This window comes from Ranitomeya imitator, chromosome 2 (assembly GCF_032444005.1).
Source record: "Ranitomeya imitator isolate aRanImi1 chromosome 2, aRanImi1.pri, whole genome shotgun sequence".
Classification (NCBI taxonomy): domain Eukaryota; kingdom Metazoa; phylum Chordata; class Amphibia; order Anura; family Dendrobatidae; genus Ranitomeya; species Ranitomeya imitator.
Genome location: NC_091283.1, coordinates 360,059,565 through 360,087,313, shown reverse-complemented (window position 1 = coordinate 360,087,313; position 27,749 = coordinate 360,059,565). Strand labels below are relative to the sequence as shown.

The 27,749-nt window shown below is 46.1% G+C and overlaps 1 protein-coding gene and 1 long non-coding RNA gene across 2 annotated transcripts in view; one reads left to right on the top strand and one right to left on the bottom strand.

Moving 5' to 3' along the window:
• Nucleotides 1-27,749, bottom strand: part of LOC138663831 (zinc finger protein 271-like) — a 313,366-nt gene that overhangs the window by 68,584 nt on the left and 217,033 nt on the right. The gene's annotated exons all lie outside the window — the stretch shown is intronic.
• Nucleotides 4,738-27,749, top strand: part of LOC138663836 (uncharacterized) — a 269,115-nt gene continuing 246,103 nt past the window's right edge. Inside the window, exons 1-2 of the long non-coding RNA XR_011318244.1 lie at nt 4,738-4,824; nt 6,403-6,557. This is a non-coding gene — a long non-coding RNA (uncharacterized lncRNA). The remainder of the gene's footprint in view (nt 4,825-6,402; nt 6,558-27,749) is intronic.

Sequence of the window (27,749 nt, the reverse complement as noted above, 5' to 3'; positions counted from 1 at the left end):
GAGACATACAGAGACAAAAGCAGCTGGGCTACATGGAGAAATCTGCCCTTTAAGGCTACTTTCACACTTGCGTCTTCTGGCGTACGTCGCAATGTGTCGTTTTGGTGAAAAAAAAGCCCGCAAAGTTGCCCGCAGGATGCGTTTTTTCTCCATAGACTTGCAAATATCTACAGGTAACTTTGACATAGTGGGAATAACCGAGACATGGTTAGATGAAAGCTATGACTGGGCAGTTAACCTACAGGGTTACAGTCTGTTTAGAAAGGATCGTAAAAATCGGAGAGGAGGAGGGGTTTGTCTCTATGTAAAGTCTTGTCTAAAGTCCACTTTAAGGGAGGATATTAGCGAAGGGAATGAGGATGTCGAGTCCATATGGGTTGAAATTCATAGAGGGAAAAATGGTAACAAAATTCTCATTGGGGTCTGTTACAAACCCCCAAATATAACAGAAACCATGGAAAGTCTACTTCTAAAGCAGATAGATGAAGCTGCAACCCATAATGAGGTCCTGGTTATGGGGGACTTTAACTACCCGGATATTAACTGGGAAACAGAAACCTGTGAAACCCATAAAGGCAACAGGTTTCTGCTAATAACCAAGAAAAATTATCTTTCACAATTGGTGCAGAATCCAACCAGAGGAGCAGCACTTTTAGACCTAATACTATCTAATAGACCTGACAGAATAACAAATCTGCAGGTGGTCGGGCATCTAGGAAATAGCGACCACAATATTGTACAGTTTCACCTGTCTTTCACTACGGGGACTTGTCAGGGAGTCACAAAAACACTGAACTTTAGGAAGGCAAAGTTTGACCAGCTTAGAGATGCCCTTAATCTGGTAGACTGGGACAATATCCTCAGAAATAAGAATACAGATAATAAATGGAAAATGTTTAAGAACATCCTAAATAGGCACTGTAAGCGGTTTATACCTTGTGGGAATAAAAGGACTAGAAATAGGAAAAACCCAATGTGGCTAAACAAAGAAGTAAGACAAGCAATTAACAGTAAAAAGAAAGCATTTGCACTACTAAAGCAGGATGGCACCATTGAAGCTCTAAAAAACTATAGGGAGAAAAATACTTTATCTAAAAAACTAATTAAAGCTGCCAAAAAGGAAACAGAGAAGCACATTGCTAAGGAGAGTAAAACTAATCCCAAACTGTTCGTCAACTATATCAATAGTAAAAGAATAAAAACTGAAAATGTAGGCCCCTTAAAAAATAGTGAGGAAAGAATGGTTGTAGATGACGAGGAAAAAGCTAACATATTAAACACCTTCTTCTCCACGGTATTCACGGTGGAAAATGAAATGCTAGGTGAAATCCCAAGAAACAATGAAAACCGTATATTAAGCGTCACCAATCTAACCCAAGAAGAGGTGCGAAACCGGCTAAATAAGATTAAAATAGATAAATCTCCGGGTCCGGATGGCATACACCCACGAGTACTAAGAGAACTAAGTAATGCAATAGATAAACCATTATTTCTTATTTTTAGGGACTCTATAGCGACGGGGTCTGTTCCGCAGGACTGGCGCATAGCAAATGTGGTGCCAATATTCAAAAAGGGCTCTAAAAGTGAACCTGGAAATTATAGGCCAGTAAGTCTAACCTCTATTGTTGGTAAAATATTTGAAGGGTTTCTGAGGGATGTTATTCTGGATTATCTCAATGAGAATAACTGTTTAACTCCATATCAGCATGGGTTTATGAGAAATCGCTCCTGTCAAACCAATCTAATCAGTTTTTATGAAGAGGTGAGCTATAGGCTGGACCACGGTGAGTCATTGGACGTGGTATATCTCGATTTTTCCAAAGCGTTTGATACCGTGCCGCACAAGAGGTTGGTACACAAAATGAGAATGCTTGGTTTGGAGGAAAATGTGTGTAAATGGGTTAGTAACTGGCTTAGTGATAGAAAGCAGAGGGTGGTTATAAATGGTATAGTCTCTAACTGGGTCGCTGTGACCAGTGGGGTACCACAGGGGTCGGTATTGGGACCTGTTCTCTTCAACATATTCATTAATGATCTGGTAGAAGGTTTACACAGTAAAATATCGATATTTGCAGATGATACAAAACTATGTAAAGCATAGTTAATACAAGAGAAGATAGTATTCTGCTACAGATGGATCTGGATAAGTTGGAAACTTGGGCTGAAACGTGGCAGATGAGGTTTAACAATGATAAATGTAAGGTTATACACATGGGAAGAAGGAATCAATATCACCATTACACACTGAACGGGAAACCACTGGGTAAATCTGACAGGGAGAAGGACTTGGGGATCCTAGTTAATGATAAACTTACCTGGAGCAGCCAGTACCAGGCAGCAGCTGCCAAGGCAAACAGGATCATGGGGTGCATTAAAAGAGGTCTGGATACACATGATGAGAGCATTATACTGCCTCTGTACAAATCCCTAGTTAGACCGCACATGGAGTACTGTGTCCAGTTTTGGGCACCGGTGCTCAGGAAGGATATAATGGAACTAGAGAGAGTACAATCTATATCTGGGGATTTATTATGATGGAATATAGGCTGAACTGGAGGGACAAATGTCTTTTTTCGGCCTTACTAACTATGTTACTATGTTATTTGCGACGCATTGCGACGGATTGCCACGCGTCGCATCTGTCGTTCGACGGATGCGTCGTGTTTTGGCGGACCGTCGGCACAAAAAAAGTTCCCCGTAATGTTTTTTTTGTGCGTCGCGTCCGCCATTTTCGAGCGCGCATGTGCGGCCGAAACTCCACCCCCTCCTCCCCGGTCTGCAGAACGGGCAGCGGATGCGTTGTAAAACTGCATCCGCTGCCCACGTATTGCAGTTATTTCACAGCGTCTGTCGGTACGTCGGCCTGACGCATTGCGAAGGGCCCGTACCGACAGATGTGTGAAAGTAGCCTTTGACTCATGAATTAAGAGTCTAAACACAGGAGATGTAATAGAGTATCCCTATGTATGTTAGTACAGAGGTACACAAAAGAATCTGTATACAGGATATGAGCTTGATAGCTAGTTATAAAGTCCTCCATCCATATTAGTATTAGGCCGGCATCACACTAGCGAGTTTTACGGACGTATGAGCGCATAAAATACGTCCGTAAAACACGCCTAACAAACGTCCCAATTATTCTCTATGCCCCTGCTCCTATCTGCCGTATTTTACTGATCAGTATTATATGGCTTTCTACGGCCGTAGAAAATCGCAGTATGCTGCGTTTGTCACCGTATTGCGCAAAAAAAACGCCAATGAAAGTCTATGGAAGCCCCAAAAATACGGATTACACACGGACCAGCAGTGTGACTTGCGAGAAATACGCAGCGGCGTTAGAGAGAAAAGCCGGCAATTCAGTGCGGTGTACAGTAAAATCACACTGACAGCTTACAGTAGAATAGGTAGAATAAATGTGTACCAGAAAAAGAAAAAGAATTCCAGCTCGACGAGGCAGTGAAAAGTAAAAACTTGGTACTTTATTCACTTCATGTTAGAAGCAGAGGGTAAAACATCAGCACAATATAGATAAAAACACTATCTACGCGTTTCAGGTGGCAAAGCTGGAATTCTTTTTCTTTTTCTGGTTTCCTTACGCCTTGACACAGCGTTTCCGTGCTCCGAGCCTCTTGGGATTGCTACTATGGTGAGCTGGATTTCCTTTTTCGTTACCAAGAATAAATGTGTACACATAGAATAGGTGTGTGTATATATATATATATATATATGTTATTGAAACACACATGTATATATATTATTATTATTATTTCATACAGCGCTAGATAGCTTTAAATTCAATTCAAACGGCCAAATTTTGCATATACACACTACTAACATCAGTAGTGTGGAATATGCAAAAAAAATGGTGGTATGACATGGTTTACTGTATGTAAACCATGTCTCATATCAGGTCAGGTTTTAGGAAGGAGATAGCAAAAGCCGGCAATTGAATTACCGGCTTTAAAGCTATCTAGCGCTGTATGAAGTAATAATATATATACATATATGTGTCTACTGACATATATATATATATATATATATATATGTATATATATATATGTATATATATATATATATATATATATATATATATATATATATATATATATATATATATATATATATATATATATATATATATATATATATATATATATATATAGGTGCAGCTCAGCATGGTGCTGTGGTGAATATCTACCCCCTTACACAGGAATCATGGCTTCAGGCACTATTCCATTTTATCTAGCCATTGAAAAGTTTCTTACAAACCCTTCCCTGTCCACTGGTTGACTAATCCCTATAGACATTGGTATTATATTCTCTAGGATACAGACAGTAAACAGGGATTTCTGGGCTGTTTGTTACCTGCTACCTATCTATGCTTTGCTTTGCGTCATTCTGCCAACAATGTTAAAGGGAAGGTGCCGTGATTTTAATTTTTGTATTAATAATTATTGATTATACAATCAATTATTTTTAATACAAAATTAAATTAACTACTTTAATAGTTTTTTATTTATTGACATTTGTGTGTGCCACTGGGGGCTGCCATTTTGACTAGTGGGGGTGTGTGTGTCTGGGAACGACACTTGCACTCCTCACTTACGGCACACATGGACATAGGAGCCAACAGTCGGACCCCGACCGCATCTCTTACATTGAGGCCGCTTCTCCTGCCTCTCAGCTGTGACCTGGACACGCCCACTGGGCTGCTACGTCACAGCTGTGAGAGGAGCTGTGAGAGGAGATCGCGGCCATTTTGTTTGCTGTGGGCTGCGAGGACAGAAGATGTTGAGGAGAAGCTGCTGGGAGCGAGGGTTTGGGGTAAGTATCTGCAGCATTAGCAGTGATCACAGCCTGTACTTATTACAGTACAGGCTGCGATCACTGCCGACCTGCCCTGTGTTGCTGAAAGCTTCCTCCCTCAGTCCAGGGGCAGGAAATCCCCCAGCAGCAGTAGTGTGTCTCCCTGTACATGGAGCGTTATGTGTGCAGCACTGATCTGTGGCAACACTTCATCACCCCACACAGTGACTGTCCCTGTAGATTGCAGCCTGGAGTCTGAAGCCCCATGATTCTCTGCAGCAGGGGATCCCTCCTGGTTACAAGGGGCGGCACCCAGGCTGGCCTGTAATGGTTAACCCTTCCCTGCCTGCAGCTGTGCATGGTGCAGGGGGATCAGTGTGCAGGCAGGCAGCAGCCTGGGGGCTTCACCTATGGATCAGGTGGGAGGTCTGCACAGTGTAAAGAGGTGGGCTATGGTTGGCACAGTAATAGTGTTCTAACATTTGGGCTATGGTTGGCACAAGGAAGCAGACCCAGGGGGTGATGACACTCAGCAAGCTCTAGCTGCTGTGTCACTACAAGTCCCAGCATGCCAGGACTGAGCTCCTAAGTGTTGTAGTCCTGCAGCTCCTCAGGTCTCCTGCCTGATCGTCCTACTATACAGTGCAGAGCAGAGGGCAGGTGGTCTGAGACTAGTGATCCAGGGAGCAGAAGAGGAAAGACTGAGACTGAGCCCTGACACCCACCCTAAGCTCACTGACCCACCCCATGCCCCCTGACACCCATCTCCTGCTCCCTGAAACCCACCTCAATCTCACCGACACCCCAAGCCTGCTGTCTTTCAGGACAAGCTGTGAGGATCGTCACCAGGGGCGTACATACAAATCATAGGGCGACATAGCATAAGGTCTAATTGCCCCCCCCCAAAAAAAAAAAAAAAAAAAATAATTGTGGGGGTCACAGAAGGGCATAGCTCACAACTTTCCTGCCTTTACATAATAAATATACCGCCATATATATTTATTACATAATACTGCCATATAGGTCATACATAATGCCGCCAGATATATCTATTACATAATACTGTAATATGGATGGAACGTAATGTTGCCATATATATATTTTTTGCATACTGCTGCCATATAGATCAAACATGATGCCACCATATAATGTATATTTTTTACATAATGCTGCCATATAGACCACACTTGATGCCGCTAATTATTATGTGTGACCTGTATGATGGCATTATGTGTGATCTATATGACAGTATTATATGTAATATGTATGGTTGTATTATGTTTGATCAGTATGGTGCAATAATATAAGAACTATATGACGGGATTATATGAGATCTGTATTGTGGGATTATGTGTGATCTATCTATGTGGCAGTATTATGTGAGAATTATATGGTGGTTTTATGTGTGATCTACATGGCGGTATTATGTGTGATCTGTATGTCAGTATTATATTCAGAAAGCGGACCCATTCTAGGGTGGTTCTGGCTGAGCACCTGCACACAGGTCTGGGGTAATAGTCAGGGGAAGGCTGGTGAGGCAGCTGAAGAGAGGGGTCTCATTTTTATTGTTACTATATGGCTACATTTCCTTCCCAGCGTCACCCCGACTGTGCCTGTCGCCTTGCTTTCACACATCGCCAGGACAGGATCTGAGGAGGGGAATGGGGTCTGCATGCAAAGTCTGGATCAGAACAGGCCATCAATCCTCAGAAATGTTTCCTGGATTTCTGTGGAGCAGACGGTCCATCCAGGTGTGTATAAGACAGCGCTCTATGTATAATCCCTGGCTGCTCCGCGCACCAAACAGGGGGCCCCTATAGACCAGCACACTGCTCTCCTGAAATACTCTGTGCTGCTGTCACCCTGCTCCCTCCACCACATATCTCCCAGAATCCTTGCTGCCTGCCATGGTGACTGTCTACTTGTCAGTATAAGACTGCTTTCACACTAGCGTCGGTACGGGCCTTTCACAGTGCGTCGTACTGACGCATGCTGTGAAAGAAATGCCCGACGTGGGCAGCGGAAGCAGTCTTGCGACGCTTCCGTTGCCCCATTGTAAGGTCTGGGCATGAGGGGGCGGAGTTTCGGCCGTGCATACGCGGTCGAAAATGGTGGACTCGACGCACAAACGTTACATGCGTCGGTAATGTTAGTCTATGGGGAAAAACGCATCCTGCAGACAACTTTGCAGGATGCGTTTTTTCTCCTGAATGACGCATTGCACCGTACAGCCAAAATCACTAGTGTGAAAGTAGCCTAAGGTTTGCCGTCCACGCTCAGTATTTGGTCAGTATTTTACCTCAGTATTTGTAAGCCAAATCCAGGAGTGGGTGATAAATGCAGAAGTGGTGCATATGTTTCTATTATACTTTTCCTCTATTTGTTCCACTCCTGGTTTTGGCTTACAAATACTGAGGTAAAATACTGACCAAATACTGATAGTGTGACGGCAGCCATACTCTGCAGTCACCAACAAAATGGCTGCTCACTGGGTCCCTGAATCTCATCCTCTCTAATCCCTTAGCAAACACCCATAAGGGGAGGAGACATCACACAGGTCAGCAGACTCCGCCCATAATTACTGCAGTGCTGTAATGTGAGCTATTTGTACACTAGGTTTTTCTGAAATTTCAGCAGCTGCTCCCCCTAGTGTTGAAAAGTGGAAATTCCAAAACTTTTCAAATTATTTTTCATATTTTACTAAATTATAAACAAATGATAATATTTTTTAAGAAAATGTAATCATTAATTCTTTACATTTTTACAATTTCTGAAAAAATTTTTTTTTTTATGGCACCTTCCCTTTAAATAAAACACGATGAAGAGGTTGAATGTGAATAAAAATTATATAGCTCAAAACGTCATATTGTGCTGGAAAATAAAATGGAGAAAAAAAAAAGTAATAGCTCTTATATAATAGCTCTTTATATAATAAAGCAATTCAAAAACAGTTTTTTCCTTCTATAAAATAGTTTTTATTGTGTAAAAGCGGATGAAGATTCCCTATAACGTAACAGATGGTCTATGATCTAGCATTATACGTTTTTTTAAACATTCATTACAGGGCAGTTGGCCAACGTGTTCTGCATGTCCAAAAAAAGACACTGCTGAACAGAGGCCAGACAAAGTTCAGAGTAAAGGTACCTTCACACAACGATTTCGTTAACGATATCGTTGCTTTTTGTGACGTAGCAACGATATTGTTAATTAAATCGTTATGAGTGACAGCGACCAACGATCAGGCCCCTGCTGGGAGATCGTTGGTTGCTGGGAATCAGGGCCGTATTTAGAGTTTCTGCTGCCCTAGGCACTATTAGTGCGGCCTCCCCCATTGGTGAGTATGAATAAGGCTGGAGTTACATTAGCGAGGAATACGGACAAGTGCTATGCGAGAAAAAAAATAAACGCATAACACTGGGACCAGTATTAATCTATGGGGCAACTCCCATCATCGTTTGTTTTTCTCGGCCGTATTATACGCGCGAGTGATTTCACCCGTATATCAGCCGAGACTCGCCAATGCAAGTCAATGGGTGCGAGAAGAAAAAAAAATAAAAATCGCACAGCACTCGCACCATGCGAGTGCTGTCTGATTTTTGTGCACCGGCATCCTTTGAAAAGCCGGCAAATTATGTGCGGTGTACAGTAAAATCACACTGACAGGTTAGAATAGAAAAGATAAAATAGGTATATATACATAGTGTATATATATATATATATATATATATATATATATATATATATACACACTATATAATTGTCTAAGGGTCACTTCCGTCTGTCCTTCTGTCACGGATATTCATTGGTCACAGCCTCTGTCTGTCAAGGAAATCCAAGTCGCTGATTGGTCGCGGAAAAAAGCCACGACCAATCAGCGACGGGCACAGTCCGGAAGAAAATGGCCGCTCCTTACTTCCTGCAGTCACTGCCCGGCACCCGCATACTCCCCTCCAGTCACCGCTAACACAGGGTTAATGCCGGCAGTAACGGACCGCCTTATGCCGCGGGTAACGCACTCCGTTATTGCCGCTATTAACCCTGTGTGTCCTCACCTTTTTACTATTGATGCTGCCTATGCGGCATCAATAGTAAAAAATCTAATGTTAAAAATAATAAAAAAAACAAAAAACCTGCTATACTCACCCTCCGTTGTCCGCAGAGCCACTCGCGACGGCGGCCATCTTCCGTTCCCAGCGATGCATTACGAAATTACTCAGAAGACTTAGCGGCTAAGTTATCTGGGTAATTTCGCAATGAATCCTGGGAACGGAAGATGGCGGCAGCCGCGCGCTCATCGCCTGCGTCAGATCCGAAGGGGAGTATGTTACAACTACAATGGGCCCTCGGATCCGAAGGGGAGTATGTTTATTTTTTAACCTGTGACATACGTGGCTGGGCAATATACTACGTGTCTGGGCAATATACTACGTGTCTGGCCAATATACTACGTGACTGGGCAATATACTACGTGACTGGGCAATATACTACGTGACTGGGCAATATACTACGTGACTGGGCAATATACTACGTGACTGGGCAATATACTACGTGACTGGGCAATATACTACGTGACTGGGCAATATACTACGTGACTGGGCAATATACTACGTGACTGGGCAATATACTACGTGACTGGGCAATATACTACGTGGGCTGGGCAATATACTACGTGACTGGGCAATATACTACGTGTCTGGCCAATATACTACGTGTCTGGCCAATATACTACGTGTCTGGCCAATATACTACGTGACTGGGCAATATACTACGTGACTGGGCAATATACTACGTGACTGGGCAATATACTACGTGTCTGGGCAATATACTACGTGACTGGGCAATATACTACGTGACTGGGCAATATACTACGTGACTGGGCAATATACTACGTGTCTGGGCAATATACTACGTGACATGGCAATATACTACGTGACTTGGCAATATACTACGTGACTGGGCAATATACTACGTGACTGGGCAATATACTACGTGGGCTGGGCAATATACTACGTGTCTGGCCAATATACTACGTGTCTGGCCAATATACTACGTGACTGGACAATATACTACGTGACTGGACAATATACTACGTGTCTGGGCAATATACTACGTGACTGGGCAATATACTACGTGACTGGGCAATATACTACGTGACTGGGCAATATACTACGTGTCTGGGCAATATACTACGTGACTGGGCAATATACTACGTGACTGGGCAATATACTACGTGTCTGGGCAATATACTACGTGACTGGGCAATATACTACGTGTCTGGGCAATATACTACGTGACTGGGCAATATACTACGTGACTGGGCAATATACTACGTGACTGGGCAATATACTACGTGGCTGGGCAATATACTACGTGGCTGGGCAATATACTACGTGGGATGTGCAATATACTACGTGGATATGCATATTCTAGAATACCCGATGCGTTAGAATCGGGCCACCATCTAGTAAATTATATATATATATATATACACACACGTCAGTGACACACATACAGACACCTGGCGCTAATGCAACTCTGAGAAAAAAACGGATCCGTTTTTTTCAAAGCTCGCCAGATTGTGCCTGAAACAGAAAAACGGATGTGTGAAAGTGGCTTTAGTAATGGAGAGGCGTCAATAAGACACCTATCCATTACTAATCCTACAGTTGTTTAGGGGTTAAAAGAAAAAGACACCGCCAGAAAAGTCCCTAGTGAATCAACCACAGGGCATGCTGGGATTTGCAGTCCTACAACATCTCCATAATTAGAATGACAGGACAGGTTGTAACTTGTAGTTATCCTGCAGCTACAGAATAAAAAGGCAGAGCGCGAAGGGACAAGTCCCCCTTAGACAAAGACTGGGAATGCTGGAATGCTTATGGTTCTAAAGCAGCTCCAGAATCAGAAAAACAAGACATGCTGTGATGCTGGAACGTTTAGAGGGGCGGACACACATTGCAGAGGCCCCTTATAGTGATCAGGACATGGTTAATGTCCCTCTCAGCACCTCCCCCTCTGTTCTTATCCTCATGGCACAGCACAGGCAGCAGCAGAGGGAATCAGTGATGTGATCAGATGCTCCTTCCCTCCCAGCAGACCGCAGCATCAACACTAACAGGTGAGGGACAGGGCCCCTCTCAGCATAATCTTGTGTAGTCTGCACAGAGTGAGCCCAGCCTCTCCTGCTAGCGCTGAAGCTGCCGGACATGCTGGGACTAGTAGTTCCTCACCAAGCACTGTACAACTGACCTGGACCCAACAATCCGCACCATGCTCCCCCGCAGCTACTCCGTCACTTAGGCAGGAACTGAACTTGGCGCCACAGCGAGGAGGGGGCGGGGCCTGCAGTGTGACGTGTTCCTCTTCCAGCAACCTGTGCCGTTCACGTGACAATGCAGGATCCGAGAGCCCCGCAGCAGCCAGAAGATGTAGGTAGGAGGGAGGGCTGGTTGGAGGGAGGGACGGAGGGCTAGTGGGATGGAGGGAGGTCTGGTCGGAGGGAGGTCTGGTCGGAGGGAGGGAGGTCTGGTCGGAGGGAGGGAGGGTTGCTTTTCGGTGGGCGGGACCCGGACTATAAAAAAAAAAAAAAAATTAAAAAAAAAAAAAACCTTTGCTCTGGTGCCGCCCCCCCGCATCGTCACCGCCCTAGGCACGTGCCCTCGAGTGCCTAGTGGCAAATACGGCCCTGCCAGTCATGGGAAATCTCCAGCACCTACCTCCACCTGCAGAGCCGCGGAAGCGTGACAGCGTCTACTTTGGAGTTAATTTCTTGAGGGAGAGGAGTGATTCCTTGACATCATGATGTCACCGGAAGAGGCGGGGCCTCCTTTAGTCCAATGAGGAGCCGATAGCAAGGAAGGAAGCTTTGCAGAGCAGAAGCTGCTGCTGAAAAGACGCGGAAAATGAGGAGCTGCACCATGGAGCAGTGTGAGGAGAGGACCGAGGAGCTGCAGCATGGAGCAGTGTGAGGAGAGGCCCGAGGGGCTGCAGCATGGAGCAGTGTGAGGAGAGGACCGAGGAGCTGCAGCATGGAGCCAGTGTGAGGAGAGGACCGGGGGGCTGCAGCATGGAGGAGAGGACCGAGGGGCTGCAGCATGGAGCAGTGTGAGGAGAGGACCGGGAGGCTGCAGCATGGAGCAGTGTGAGGAGAGGACCGAGGGGCTGCAGCATGGAGCCGTGTGAGGAGAGGACTGAGGAGCTGCAGCATGGAGCCGTGTGAGGAGAGGACCGAGGGGCTGCAGCATGGAGCAGTGTGAGGAGAGGCCCGAGGAGCTGCAGCATGGAGTAGTGTGAGGAGAGGACCGAGGAGCTGCAGCATGGAGCCGTGTGAGGAGAGGACCGAGGGGCTGCAGCATGGAGCCGTGTGAGGAGAGGACCGAGGGGCTGCAGCATGGAGTAGTGTGAGGAGAGGACCGAGGGGCTGCAGCATGGAGCAGTGTGAGGAGAGGACCGGGAGGCTGCAGCATGGAGCAGTGTGAGGAGAGGACCGAGGGGCTGCAGCATGGAGCCGTGTGAGGAGAGGACTGAGGAGCTGCAGCATGGAGCCGTGTGAGGAGAGGACCGAGGGGCTGCAGCATGGAGCAGTGTGAGGAGAGGCCCGAGGAGCTGCAGCATGGAGCCGTGTGAGGAGAGGACCGAGGAGCTGCAGCATGGAGCCGTGTGAGGAGAGGACCGAGGGGCTGCAGCATGGAGCCGTGTGAGGAGAGGACCGAGGAGCTGCAGCATGGAGCAGTGTGAGGAGAGGACCGAGGGGCTGCAGCATGGAGCAGTGTGAGGAGAGGACCGAGGGGCTGCACCATGGAGCCGTGTGAGGAGAGGACCGAGGGGCTGCAGCATGGAGCAGTGTGAGGAGAGTACCGAGGGGCTGCAGCATGGAGTAGTGTGAGGAGAGGACCTGCTGCATGGAGCAGTGTGAGGAGAGGACCGAGGGGCTGCAGCATGGAGCCGTGTGAGGAGAGGACCGAGGGGCTGCAGCATGGAGCCGTGTGAGGAGAGGACCGAGGGGCTGCAGCATGGAGCCGTGTGAGGAGAGGACCGGGGGCTGCAGCATGGAGCAGTGTGAGGAGAGGACCGAGGGGCTGCAGCATGGAGCAGTGTGAGGAGAGGACCGAGGGGCTGCAGCATGGAGCCAGTGGGAGGAGAGGAACGAGGGGCTGCAGCATGGAGCCGTGCGAGGAGAGGAACGAGGGGCTGCAGCATGGAGCCGTGCGAGGAGAGGACCGAGGGGCTGCAGCATGGAGCCGTGCGAGGAGAGGACCGAGGGGCTGCAGCATGGAGCCGTGCGAGGAGAGGACCGAGGGGCTGCAGCATGGAGCCGTGCGAGGAGAGGGGCTGCAGCATGGAGCCGTGCGAGGGGAGGACCGAGGGGCTGCAGCATGGAGCCGTGCGAGGGGAGGACCGAGGGGCTGCAGCATGGAGCCGTGCGAGGGGAGGACCGAGGGGCTGCAACGTGGAGCCGTGTGAGGAGAGGACCGAGGGGCTGCAACGTGGAGCCATGTGAGGAGAGGGGCTGCAGCATGGAGCAGTGTGAGGAGAGGACCGAGGGGCTGCAGCATGGAGCCGTGTGAGGAGAGGACCGAGTGGCTGCAGCATCGAGCATTGTGAGGAGAAGAACGAGGGGCTGCAGCATGGACCCGTGTGAGGAGAGGACCGAGGGGCTGCAGCATGGACCTGTGTGAGGAGAGGACCGAGGGGCTGCAGTATGGAGCAATGTGAGGAGAAGAACGAGGGGCTGCAGCATGGACCCACGTGAGGAGAGGACCGAGGGGCTGCAACGTGGAGCAGTGTGAGGAGAGGACTGAGGGGCGGCACCATGGAGCCTTGTACAAGGGAATGAGGACGCAGGAATCAGTGAGAGTGCTCTGAGGTAATTTGCTGTGAGGGGGCATGGGGTATGTAGAGGGGCATCCAGGGGCTGGTGTGAGTGGGGCATGGAGTATGTAGAGGGGCATCCAGGGGGCTGTGTTGCATAGTGTGAGGAGAGGACTGAGGGGCTGCAGCATGGAGCAGTGTGAGGAGAGGACCGAGGGGCTGCAGTGTGAGGAGAGGACCGAGGGGCTGCAGCATGGAGCCGTGCGAGGAGAAGGCCAAGGAGCTGCAGCATGGAGCAGTGTGAGGAAAGGACCGAGGGGCTGCAGCGTGGAGCAGTGTGAGGAGAGGACCGAGGGGCTGCAGCGTGGAGCAGTGTGAGGAGAGGACCGGGGGGCTGCAGCGTGGAGCCGTGTGAGGAGAGGACCGAGGGGCTGCAGCATGGAGCAGTGTGAGGAGAGGACCGAGGGGCTGCAGTATGGAGCAGTGTGAGGAGAGGACCGAGGGTCTGCAGCATGGACCCGTGTGAGGAGAGGACCGAGGGGCTGCAGCATGGACACGTGTGAGGAGAGGACCGAGGGGCTGCAGCATGGACCCACGTGAGGAGAGAACCGAGGGGCTGCAACGTGGAGCAGTGTGGAGAGGACCGAGGGGCTGCAGCATGGACCCGTGTGAGGAGAAGACCGAGGGGCTGCAGCATGGACACGTGTGAGGAGAGGACCGAGGGGCTGCAGCATGGACCCACGTGAGGAGAGGACCGAGGGGCTGCAACGTGGAGCAGTGTGGAGAGGACCGAGGGGCTGCAGCATGGAGCAGTGTGAGGAGAGGACTGAGGGGCGGCACCATGGAGCCTTGTACAAGGGAATGAGGACGCAGGAATCTGTGTGAGTGCTCTGAGGTAATTTGCTGTGAGGGGGCATGGGGTATGTAGAGGGGCATCCAGGGGCTGGTGTGAGTGGGGCATGGAGTATGTAGAGGGGCATCCAGGGGGCTGTGTTGCATAGTGTGAGGGGGCATCCAGGGGGCCTTGTGGCTGTTGTGAGGGGGCATGGGGTATGTAGAGGGGCATCCAGGGGGCATAGTGTGAGGGTTGAGCCTAGAGTGTATGGGCTCCTTCCAGGTCCTGACTGCAGCCCATACACTCTAGTCGGCACACTACTAAAGATGCTAGACTGTATGGGCTCCTTCCTGGTTTCGTGACTGCAGCCCATACAGTCTAGCTGACTCACTACTGAAGACGCTAGACTGTATGGGCTCCCTCCAAGGGCCTGACTGCAGGCCATACAGTGTAGCTGGCTCACTACTGAAGATGCCAGACTGTATGGGCTCCTTCTAGGTATATATTCTTGAAGATAGCAGACTTTATGGGCTGCTGCCTGGCCCTGACTGCAGCCTATACATGACAATAGAATGTATGTGCTCCTTCAAGGTATAAATTATTAAAGCCAGCAGAATATATGGGCACTTGCCAGGTCCTGACTCCAGCCCATACAGTCTAGCCGGTTCACTGGTGAAGACACTAGACTGTACGGGCTCCTGTCAGATGTATATTATTGTAGCTATATTAATGTAGCTATAGACTGTATGGGCTCCTGTCAGGTATATATTATTGTAGATACAGACTGTACGGGCTCCTGTCAGGTATATATTAGTGATGATACCAGAATGTATGGGCCCCTGTCAGGAATATATGCTGCGATTGTTCTCGTATGCTGATTCGGCATGAAAAAATAATCAGAGATGTGATCTGCCCCATAGATTAACACTGGTCTGAGTGCCATGCGATGTTTTCTCACATAGCGCTCGTCTGTATTCTACGCTAGTGTGACCCCGGCCTTACACTTATGAAGCGACACACGACCTGCAGTTCAGCCATCATCAATATTTAAATTAAAAGTTTTTCACCATCCAAAAAATGCTAATTTTAACCTAGTTCCATAGGTTTCTTAAAGAGAACCTGTCACCAGGTTTTTCCCATATATAGTACCACCAGCACCTATATGCCCTTATAGACACCCTTCTAGAGTGCTGTACATACCGTATATACTTGAGTGTAAGCCGAAATTTTCAGCCCTCTTTTTTGGGCAGAAAGTGACCCTCTCGGCTTAAACTCGAGTCATTGTCGGCGGAGGGAGCGGCGGCTGTCACATACTCACCTGCTCCTGGCTCGGTCCCTGCATGTAACATAGTAACATAGTAAGGCCGAAAAAAGACATTTGTCCATCCAGTTCAGCCTATATTCCATCATAATAAATCCCCAGATCTACGTCCTTCTACAGAACCTAATTGTATGATACAATATTGTTCTGCTCCAGGAAGACATCCAGGCCTCTCTTGAACCCCTCGACTGAGTTCGCCATCACCACCTCCTCAGGCAAGCAATTCCAGATTCTCACTGCCCTAACAGTAAAGAATCCTCTTCTATGTTGGTGGAAAAACCTTCTCTCCTCCAGACGCAAAGAATGCCCCCTTGTGCCCGTCACCTTCCTTGGTATAAACAGATCCTCAGCGAGATATTTGTATTGTCCCCTTATATACTTATACATGGTTATTAGATCGCCCCTCAGTCGTCTTTTTTCTAGACTAAATAATCCTAATTTCGCTAATCTATCTGGGTATTGTAGTTCTCCCATCCCCTTTATTAATTTTGTTGCCCTCCTTTGTACTCTCTCTAGTTCCATTATATCCTTCCTGAGCACCGGTGCCCAAAACTGGACACAGTACTCCATGTGCGGTCTAACTAGGGATTTGTACAGAGGCAGTATAATGCTCTCATCATGTGTATCCAGACCTCTTTTAATGCACCCCATGATCCTGTTTGCCTTGGCAGCTGCTGCCTGGCACTGGCTGCTCCAGGTAAGTTTATCATTAACTAGGATCCCCAAGTCCTTCTCCCTGTCAGATTTACCCAGTGGTTTCCCGTTCAGTGTGTAATGGTGATATTGATTCCTTCTTCCCATGTGTATAACCTTACATTTATCATTGTTAAACCTCATCTGCCACCTTTCAGCCCAAGTTTCCAACTTATCCAGATCCATCTGTAGCAGAATACTATCTTCTCTTGTATTAACTGCTTTACATAGTTTTGTATCATCTGCAAATATCGATATTTTACTGTGTAAACCTTCTACCAGATCATTAATGAATATGTTGAAGAGAACAGGTCCCAATACTGACCCCTGCGGTACCCCACTGATCACAGCGACCCAGTTAGAGACTATACCATTTATAACCACCCTCTGCTTTCTATCACTAAGCCAGTTACTAACCCATTTACACACATTTTCCCCCAGACCAAGCATTCTCATTTTGTGTACCAACCTCTTGTGCGGCACGGTATCAAACACTTTGGAAAAATCGAGATATACCACGTCCAATGACTCACCGTGGTCCAGCCTATAGCTTACCTCTTCATAAAAACTGATTAGATTGGTTTGACAGGAGCGATTTCTCATAAACCCATGCTGATATGGAGTTAAACAGCTATTCTCATTGAGATAATCCAGAATAACATCCCTCAGAAACCCTTCAAATATTTTACCAACAATAGAGGTTAGACTTACTGGCCTATAATTTCCAGGTTCACTTTTAGAGCCCTTTTTGAATATTGGCACCACATTTGCTATGCGCCAATCCTGCGGAACAGACCCTGTCGCTATAGAGTCCCTAAAAATAAGAAATAATGGTTTATCTATTACATTACTTAGTTCTCTTAGTACTCGTGGGTGTATGCCATCCGGACCCGGAGATTTATCTATTTTAATCTTATTTAGCCGGTTTCGCACCTCTTCTTGGGTTAGATTGGTGACCCTTAATATAGGGTTTTCATTGTTTCTTGGGATTTCACCTAGCATTTCATTTTCCACCGTGAATACCGTGGAGAAGAAGGTGTTTAATATGTTAGCTTTTTCCTCGTCATCTACAACCATTCTTTCCTCACTATTTTTTAAGGGGCCTACATTTTCAGTTTTTATTCTTTTACTATTGATATAGTTGAAGAACAGTTTGGGATTAGTTTTACTCTCCTTAGCAATGTGCTTCTCTGTTTCCTTTTTGGCAGCTTTAATTAGTTTTTTAGATAAAGTATTTTTCTCCCTATAGTTTTTTAGAGCTTCAATGGTGCCATCCTGCTTTAGTAGTGCAAATGCTTTCTTTTTACTGTTAATTGCCTGTCTTACTTCTTTGTTTAGCCACATTGGGTTTTTCCTATTTCTAGTCCTTTTATTCCCACAAGGTATAAACCGCTTACACTGCCTATTTAGGATGTTCTTAAACATTTCCCAATTATTATCTGTATTCTTATTTCTGAGGATATTGTCCCAGTCTACCAGATTAAGGGCATCTCTAAGCTGGTCAAACTTTGCCTTCCTAAAGTTCAGTGTTTTTGTGACTCCCTGACAAGTCCCCCTAGTGAAAGACAGGTGAAACTGTACAATATTGTGGTCGCTATTTCCTAGATGCCCGACCACCTGCAGATTTGTTATTCTGTCAGGTCTATTAGATAGTATTAGGTCTAAAAGTGCTGCTCCTCTGGTTGGATTCTGCACCAATTGTGAAAGATAATTTTTCTTGGTTATTAGCAGAAACCTGTTGCCTTTATGGGTTTCACAGATTTCTGTTTCCCAGTTAATATCCGGGTAGTTAAAGTCCCCCATAACCAGGACCTCATTATGGGTTGCAGCTTCATCTATCTGCTTTAGAAGTAGACTTTCCATGGTTTCTGTTATATTTGGGGGTTTGTAACAGACCCCAATGAGAATTTTGTTACCATTTTTCCCTCCATGAATTTCGACCCATATGGACTCGACATCCTCATTTCCTTCGCTAATATCCTCCCTTAAAGTGGACTTTAGACAAGACTTTACATAGAGACAAACCCCTCCTCCTCTCCGATTTTTACGATCCTTTCTAAACAGACTGTAACCCTGTAAGTTAACTGCCCAGTCATAGCTTTCATCTAACCATGTCTCAGTTATTCCCACTATGTCAAAGTTACTTGTAGATATTTCTGCTTCTAGTTCTTCCATCTTGTTTGTCAGGCTTCTGGCGTTTGCGAGCATGCAGTTTAGAGGATTTTGTTTTGTTCCAATCTCCTCGCTGTGGATTGTTTTAGAAATGTTCTTACCTCCCTTCTGAGTATGTTTTCCTGGATCTTCTTTGTTCAAGTCTAATGTTTTTCTTCCCGTCCCCTCTTCTTCTAGTTTAACGCCCTCCTGATGAGTGTAGCGAGTCTTCTGGCGAATGTGTGTTTCCCAGGTTTGTTGAGGTGTAGTCCGTCTCTGGCGAGGAGTCCATCGTACAAGTAATTCACACCGTGGTCCAGGAATCCGAATCCTTGTTGTCTGCACCATCGTCTTAGCCAGTTGTTTGCATCAAGGATCCTGTTCCATCTCCTGGTGCCATGCCCGTCTACTGGAAGGATAGAAGAAAAAACTACCTGTGCATCCAGTTCCTTTACTTTCTTCCCCAACTCTTCAAAGTCTTTGCAGATTGTCGGTAGGTCTTTCCTTGCCGTGTCATTGGTGCCAACATGTATCAGAAGAAATGGGTGGACGTCCTTGGAGCTGAAGAGCTTTGGTATCCTATCGGTCACATCCTTGATCATCGCACCTGGAAGGCAGCATACTTCTCTTGCAGTTATGTCCGGTCTGCAGATGGCTGCTTCTGTGCCTCTCAGTAGTGAGTCTCCCACCACCACCACTCTTCGTTGCTTCTTGGCTGTACTTTTTGCTGTCACTTGTTGCTGTGTGCCCTTTTCTTTTTTGCTTGCTGGTATTGCTTCATTCTTAGGTGTGCCATCTTCATCCTCTACAAAGATTTGATATCGGTTCTTCAGTTGTGTGGTTGGTGATTTCTCCATGGTCTTCTTGCTTCTGTTGGTCACATGCTTCCACTCATCTGCTTTTGGAGGTTCTCTGACACTTTTTGCACCTTCTGTGACCAGTAGAGATGCTTCTGTTCTGTCTAGAAAGTCTTCATTCTCTTTGATGAGTTTCAAAGTTGCTATTCTTTCTTCCAGACCCCGCACCTTTTCTTCTAAAAGGGCCACTAGTCTACACTTCTGACAGGTGAAATTGGATTCTTCTTCTGGTCGATCTGTGAACATGTAGCACATGCTGCAGCTCACCATGTAGGTTGTCACATCTGCCATGTTGCTCCTAAATCCTGCTGACTTGCTGTGTGTTATCCTTCTTGTGTAATCTACTCAGCCAAGCTCTCTTGCAATAATGTCCTACAGGCAAAAATTCGCACGCCGTAAGGCGCGCAGTTTGGTGATGCTTTCCAAGCAGCTGGTCCCGGCTGTACCCAACGATCTTCTAGCTTAGGGAGACTCTTCGCTCTTCCCAGAAGGCACCTGGAATATGCAAATTAGCCTCTTCAAGCTTGAATCCCTGGTTTGGTGATGCTTTTCAAGCAGCTGGTCCCGGCTGTACCCAACGATCTTCTAGCTTAGGGAGACTCTTCGCTCTTCCCAGAAGGCACCTGGAATATGCAAATTAGCCTCTTCAAGCTTGAATCCCTGGTTTGGTGATGCTTTTCAAGCAGCTGGTCCCGGCTGTACCCAACGATCTTCTAGCTTAGGGAGACTCTTCGCTCTTCCCAGAAGGCACCTGGAATATGCAAATTAGCCTCTTCAAGCTTGAATCCCTGGTTTAGGGTTTAGTGTCTGATGATCTCCGGCAGCTCTTCCTGTGTTCAGCGGTCACGTGGTACCGCTCCTTAAAGTAATGAATATGGACGCATATTCATTACTTTAATGAGCGGAACGTGACCACTGAACATAGGATGATGCTGCCGGCTCCCGGAGACCATCTGACAGTGAGAAGCTGCCAGGGACCGTGCTGGGAGCAGGTGAGTATGACGGGGGGAGGTGAGCATTGCGCGCGATATTCACCTCTCCCCATTCTACCGCTGGGCGCCGCTCTGTCTTCCGTCCTCTGGCTGTGACTGTTCAGGTCAGAGGGCACAATGACGTAGTTAGTGTGCGAGCCGCCCTCTGCCTGAACAGTCAGTGTAGAGGATGGAAGACAGAGCAGTGCGCAGCGGTGGAAGGTGACTATCGCAAGTGCCGGGGGCCTGAGTGAAGAGAGGTGAGTATGTGATTTTTTTTTTTTTTATTATTTTAATCGCAGCAACAGCATATGGAGAATAATGTGTGGAGCATCTCATGGGGCATAATCTATGGAGCATCTCATGGGGCCATTAACCCCTTTACCCCCAAGGGTGGTTTGCACGTTAATGACCGGGCCAATTTTTACAATTCTCACCACTGTCCCTTTATGAGGTTATAACTCTGGAACGCTTCAACGGATCCCAGTGATTCTGACACTGTTTTCTCATGACATATTGTACTTCATGATAGTGGTAAAATTTCTTTGATACTACCTGCGTTTGTGAAAAAAATGGAAATTTGGCGAAAATTTCACAATTTTCCAACTTTGAATTTTTATGCAATTAAATCACAGAGATATGTCACACAAATACCTAATAAGTAACATTTCCCACATGTCTACTTCACATCAGCACAATTTTGGAACCAAAATTTTTTTTGTTAGGGAGTTATAAGGGTTAAAAGTTGACCAGCAATTTCTCATTTTTACAACACCATATTTTTTTTTTAGGGACCACATCTCATTTGAAGTAATTTTGAGGGGTCTATATGATAGAAAATACCCAAGTGTGACACCATTCAAAAAACTGCCCCCCCCCCCCCCCAAAGGTGCTCAAAACCATATTCAAGAAGTTTATTATCCCTTCTGGTGCTTCAGAGGAATTTTTGGAATGTTTAAATAAAAATGAACATTTAACTTTTTTTCACTATTTGGAAACTAGACCCCCCCAAGGAACTTATCGAGATGTGTTGTGAGAACTTTGAGCCACCAAGTGTTTCACTACTGTTTATAACGCAGAGCCATGAAAATAAAAAATCTTCTTTTTCCCACAAAAATTATTATTTAGCCCCCAGTTTTGTATTTTCCCAAGGGTAACAGGAGAAATTGGACCCCAAAAGTTGTTGTCCTATTTGTCCTGAGTACGCCGATACCCCATATGTTGGGGTAAACCCCTGTTTGGGCACACGGGAGAGCTCGGAAGGGAAGGAGCACTGTTTTACTTTTTCAACGCAGAATTGACTGGAATTGAGATCAGACGCCATGTCGCGTTTGGAGAGCCCCTGATGTGCCTAAACAGTGGAAACCCCCCAATTATAACTGAAACCCTAATCCAAACACAACCCTAATCCCAACAGTAACCCTAACCACACCTCTAACCCTGACACACCCCTAACCCTATTCCCAACCGTTAATGTAATCTTAACCGTAACTTTACCCCAACCCTAACTGTAGCCTTAACCCTAACCCTAGCCCTAATTGGAAAATGGAAATACATTTTTTTAAAATATTTCCCTAACTAAGGGGGTGATGAAGGGGAATTTGATTTACTTTTATAGCGTTTTTTTTAGCGGATTTTTATGATTGGCAGCCGTCGCACACTGAAAGACGCTTTTTATTGCAAAAAATATATTTTTTGCGTTACCACATTTTGAGAGCTATAATTTTTCCATATTGTGGTCCACAGAGTCATGTGAGGTCTTGTTTTTTGCTGGATGAGTTGACGTTTTTATTGGTAACATTTTCAGGCACGTGACATTTTTTGATCGCTTTGTATTCCGATTTTTGTGAGGCAGAATGACCAAAAACCAGCTATTCATGAATTTCTTTTGGGGGAGGCGTTTATACCGTTCCGCGTTTGGCAAAATTGATAAAGCAGTTTTATTCTTCAGGTCAGTACGATTACAGCGATACCTCATTTATATCATTTTTTTATGTTTTGGCGCTTTTATACGATAAAAACTATTTTATAGAAAAAAATTATTTTGGCTTCGCTTTATTCTCAGGACCATAACTTTTTTTATTTTGCTGATGATGCTGTATGGCGGCTCCTTTTTTGCGGGACAAGATGCAGTTTTCAGCGGTACCATGGTTATTTATATCTGTCTTTTTGATCGCGTGTTATTCCACTTTTTGTTCGGCGGTATGATAATAAAGCATTGTTTTTTGCCTCTTTTTTTTTTTTTTTTTTTTTTTTTCCTTACGGTGTTTACTGAAGGCGTTAACTAGTGGGCCAGTTTTATAGGTCGGGTCGTTACGGATGCGGTGATACTAAATGTGTACTTTTTTTTTTTTATTTAGATAAATTTATTTATGGGAATATATATATATATATTTTTCATTATTTAGGAATTTTTTATTTATTTTTTTTTTTACACATTTGGAAAAAAAATTTTTTTATTTACTTTGTCCCAGGGGGGGACATCACAGATCGTTGATCTGACAGATTGCACAGCACTCTGTCAGATCAGCGATCTGACTTGCACCACTGCAGGCTTACCAAGCGCCTGCTCTGAGCAGGCACTTGGTAAGCCACCTCCCTACCTGCAGGACCCGGATGCTGCGGCCATCTTGGATCCGGGACCTGCAGCTAGGAAGGAGGTAGGAGACCCTCGGAGCAACGCGATCACATCGCGTTGCTGCGGGGGTCTCGGAAGCCCGCAGGGAGCCCCCTCCCTACGCAATGCTTCCTTATGCTGCAGGCACACCGCGATCATGTTTGATTGCGGTGTGCCAGGTGTTAATGTGCCGGGGGCGGTCCATGACCGCTCCTGGCACATAGTGCCGGATGACCAGCTGCGATAGGCAGCTGACGATCGGCCGCGCTCCCCCCATGAGCGCGGCTGATCGCGTATGATGTACTATCCCGTCGGTGGGCATACGGGCCCACCCCACCTCGACGGGATAGTACGTCAGATGTCAGAAAGGGGTTAACATTTGTGCAGCATTATATGGGGCATATTTTAATATGGAGCATCTTATGGGGCCATCATGAACTGTATGGAGCATTATATGGGGCTCCTGATTCAATATGGATATTCAAAAACACTTAAAGGGAACCTGTCACCTGAATTTGGCGGGACCGGTTTTGGGTTATAAGGGCGGAGTTTTCGGGTGTTTGATTCACCCTTTCCTTACCCGCTGGCTGCATGCTGGCCGCAATATTGGATTGAAGTTCATTATCTGTCCTCCGTAGTGCACGCCTGCGCAAGGCAAGATTGCCTTGCGCAGGCGTGTACTAAGGAGGACATAGAATCAACTTCAATCAAATATTGCGGCCAGCATGCAGCCAGCGGGTAAGGAAAGGGTGAATCAAACACCCGAAAACTCCGCCCATATGACCCAAAACCGGTCCCGCTAAATTCAGGTGACAGGTTCCCTTTAACCTACTGATGTCTCAATTAATTTTACTTTTATTGGTATTTATTTTTATTTTTGACATTTACCAGTAGCTGCTACATTTTCCACCCTAGGCTTATACTCGAGTCAATAAGTTTTCCCAGTTTTTTGTGGCAAAATTAAGGGGGTCAGCTTATACTCTGGTCGGCTTCTACTCGAGTATTTATGGTATGTCCCTAAGCCAATGTGCATAATGTAAATAAGCCGGCGCACTATGTCCTGGAAGTATTTTGCTGTGTTCTGGGATATAGTGCGTTGGAACATGTGCACTAATGCTTTTCGGCTTTGCCCGCAGTTGGGCAAAGCATACTGCGCAAGGCAAGATTGCCTTGCGCAGGTGTGAACTATGGAGGACAGCATGAACTTCACTCCAATATTGCGGCCAGCATGCAGCCAGTGGGTAAGTAAAGGGTGAATCAAACACCCGAAAACCCCACCCTTATGACCGCAAACCTGTCCCGCCAAATTCAGGTGACAGGTTCCCTTTAACTAAAGACACACACACCCATGTAGGAGCATTAACATAATTAACCTACATATGCTGTAAAAAAAAAAAAGTAAACTAAGAAACCTGCATGAAATGCAATGTTTATTTTTCAAAAAATAAAACCTGCAGGGGCTCCCGCATAATTTTCATAACCAAAAGAGGGAAAGCTGACAGCTGATGTTAAAATTCTGGAAAGGAGCCAATTACCATAAAGGTTCCCAGGCTATTAATACCAGCTTACAGATGTTTGCTTAGCCTTTACTGGCTATTTTACACAAAATATTGACATGGGGTCCCCTTATAAAATCCAACCAGCAAAGGCTAGGCAGACAGCTGTAGCTGATATTAATAGCCTGTGAAGAGGCCATGGATATTGGCAGCCCCACAGGCTAAAAACCATCAGCTCTCAGCCGTCCCAGACATGGCACATCTTATAGATGTGCCAATTCTGGCACTTAGCCTCGCTCTTCCCACTTGCCCTGTAGCAGTGGGGTTCATATTTGCGCGGTTGATGTCACCTTTTTATTGTCAAGTAACATCAAGCCCACAGGTTAGTAATGGAGAGGCATCTATCAGACACCTCTGCATTACTAAGCTGGCCTAATGTCACCTTACAATACAAAGGTGACATTAACCCATTATTACCCCATATGCCACCACTGTGAGAAGACAGAGGCCGAGTGCCAGAATTGGCGCATCATACAGATGCACCTTTTCTGGGGTGACAATAACCATGGTCCCTCTCTAGGCTATAATATCTGTCCTCAGTCACTGGCTTTCCCTCTGTGGCACAGAACATTGTGCGGGAGCCCACGCCAGTTTTTTCAGTGAAAACATTTTTATTAAATACATACAGGCCCCAAATTTTACACACACACACACACTACTAACCGTATTAGTCACTGACCTATATAAGTCTAACCATTCTGCAATGGTTTACTGTATGTAAACCATGTCTCCTGTCAGCTTCTGCAATGATTTGACAGAAGCCGACAAATTATCGGCTACTCTGCTGTCCGTGTGATTATATATAAATATTACATACACACACAGTACAGACCAAATGTTTGGACACACCTCATTTAAAGATTTTTCTGTATTTTCATGACTATGAAAATTGTACGTTCACACTGAAGGCATCAAAACTATGTGGAATTATATACTTAACAAAAAAAGTGTAAGACAACTGAAAATATGTCTTATGTTCTAGGTTTTTCAAAGTAACCACCTTTTGCTTTGATGGCTGCTTTGCACACTCTTGGCATTCTCTTGATGAGCTTCAAGAGGTAGTCACCGGAAATGGTCTTCCAACAATCTTGAAGGAGTTCCCAGAGATGCTTAGCACTTGTTGGTCCTTTTGCCTTTACTCTGCGGTCCAGCTCACCCCAAACCATCTTGATTGGGTTCAGGTCTGGTGACTGTGGAGGCCAGGTCATCTGGCGTAGCACCCCATCACTCTCCTTGGTCAAATAGCCCTTACACAGCCTGGAGGTGTGTTTGGGGTCATTGTCCTGTTGAAAAATAAATGATGGTCCAACTAAACGCAAACCGGATGGAATAGCATGCCGCTGCAAGATGCTGTGGTAGCCATGCTGGTTCAGTATGCCTTCAATTTTGAATAAATCTCCAACAGTGTCACCAGCAAAGCACCCCCATACCATCACACCTCCTCCATGCTTCACGGTGGGAATCAGGCATGTAGAGTCCATCCGTTCGGCACCTTTTCTGCGTCGCACAAAGACACGGTGGTTGGAACCAAAGATCTCAAATTTGGACTCATCTGACTAAAGCACAGATTTCCACTGGTCTAATGTCCATTCCTTGTGTTCTTTAGCCCAAACAAGTCTCTTCTGCTTGTTGCCTGTCCTTAGCAGTGGTTTCCTAGCAGCTATTTTACCATGAAGGCCTGCTGCACAAAGTCTCCTCTTAACAGTTGTTGTAGAGATGTGTCTGCTGCTAGAACTGTGTGGCATTGACCTGGTCTCTAATCTGAGCTGCTGTTAACCTGCGATTTCTGAGGCTGGTGACTCTGATAAACTTATCCTCAGAAGCAGAGGTGACTCTTGGTCTTCCTTTCCTGGGGCGGTCCTCATGTGAACCAGCGCTTGGTGGTTTTTGCCACTGGACTTGGAGACACTTTCAAAGTTTTCCCAATTTTTCAGACCGACTGACCTTCATTTCTTAAAGTAATGATGGCCACTCGTTTTTCTTTGCTTAGAATTTGTATTATGGCAAGAAAAAAGCAGCTAACAGTCTATTCAGTAGGACTATCAGCTGTGTATCCACCAGACTTCTGCTCAGCACAACTGATGGTCCAAACCCCATTTATGAGGCAAGAACCTGTGAAGTTAAACCATTTCCGGTGACTACCTCTTGCAGCTCATCAAGAGAATGCCAAGAGTGTCGAAAGCAGTCATCAAAGCAAAAGGTGGCTACTTTGAAGAACCTAGAATATAAGACATAATTTCAGTTGTTTCACACTTTTTTTGTTAAGTATATAATTCCACATGTGTTAATTCATAGTTTTGATGCCTTCAGTGTGAATGTACAATTTTCATAGACCTGAAAATACAGAAAAATCTTTAAATGAGAAGGTGTGTCCAAACTTTTGATCTGTAGTGTATCTCTTTAGATTTTATATACACCTGTAGGCTGCCGTCACACTAGCAGTATTTGGTCAGTATTTTACATCAGTATTTGTAAGCCAAAACCAGGAGTGGAACAATTAGGCTATGTTCACACATTGCGGTTTTTACCGCGGCGATTTTGCAGCTGCGGGTCCGCAGCAGTTTCCATAGCGTTTACAGTAACGTGTAAACCCTATGGAAACCGCAAACTGCTGTGCACATGCTGCGGAAAAAACCGCACGGGAACGCAGCGGTTTACATCCCGCAGCATGTCACTTTGTGCAGAATCGCAGCGATTCTGCACCCATAGAAATGCATTGATCTGCTTACTTCCCGCATGGGGCTGTGCCCACCATGCGGGAAGTAAGCGGATAATGTGCGGGTGGTACCCGGGGTGGAGGAGAGGAGATTCTCCTCCAGGCCCCGGGAACCATATTTGAGTAAAAAAAAAAAAATAATTAAAATAAAAAATAATGCTATACTCACCTCTGAAGTCTCAGCGCTGCACGCGGCCGTCCGGTCTCAGGTTTGCTATGCGACCAGGACCTGCGGTGACATCGCGGTCACATGACCGTGACGTCACAAAGGTCCTGGTCGCACAGCATCTTTGGAACTAGACCGCCGCCTGCAGCGCCGAGGAGATCGGGACGTCAGAGGGTGAGTATATTATTTTTAACATTACTATTGATGCTGCATATTGCTGCATGTGCAGCATCAATAGTAGGGGTAAAA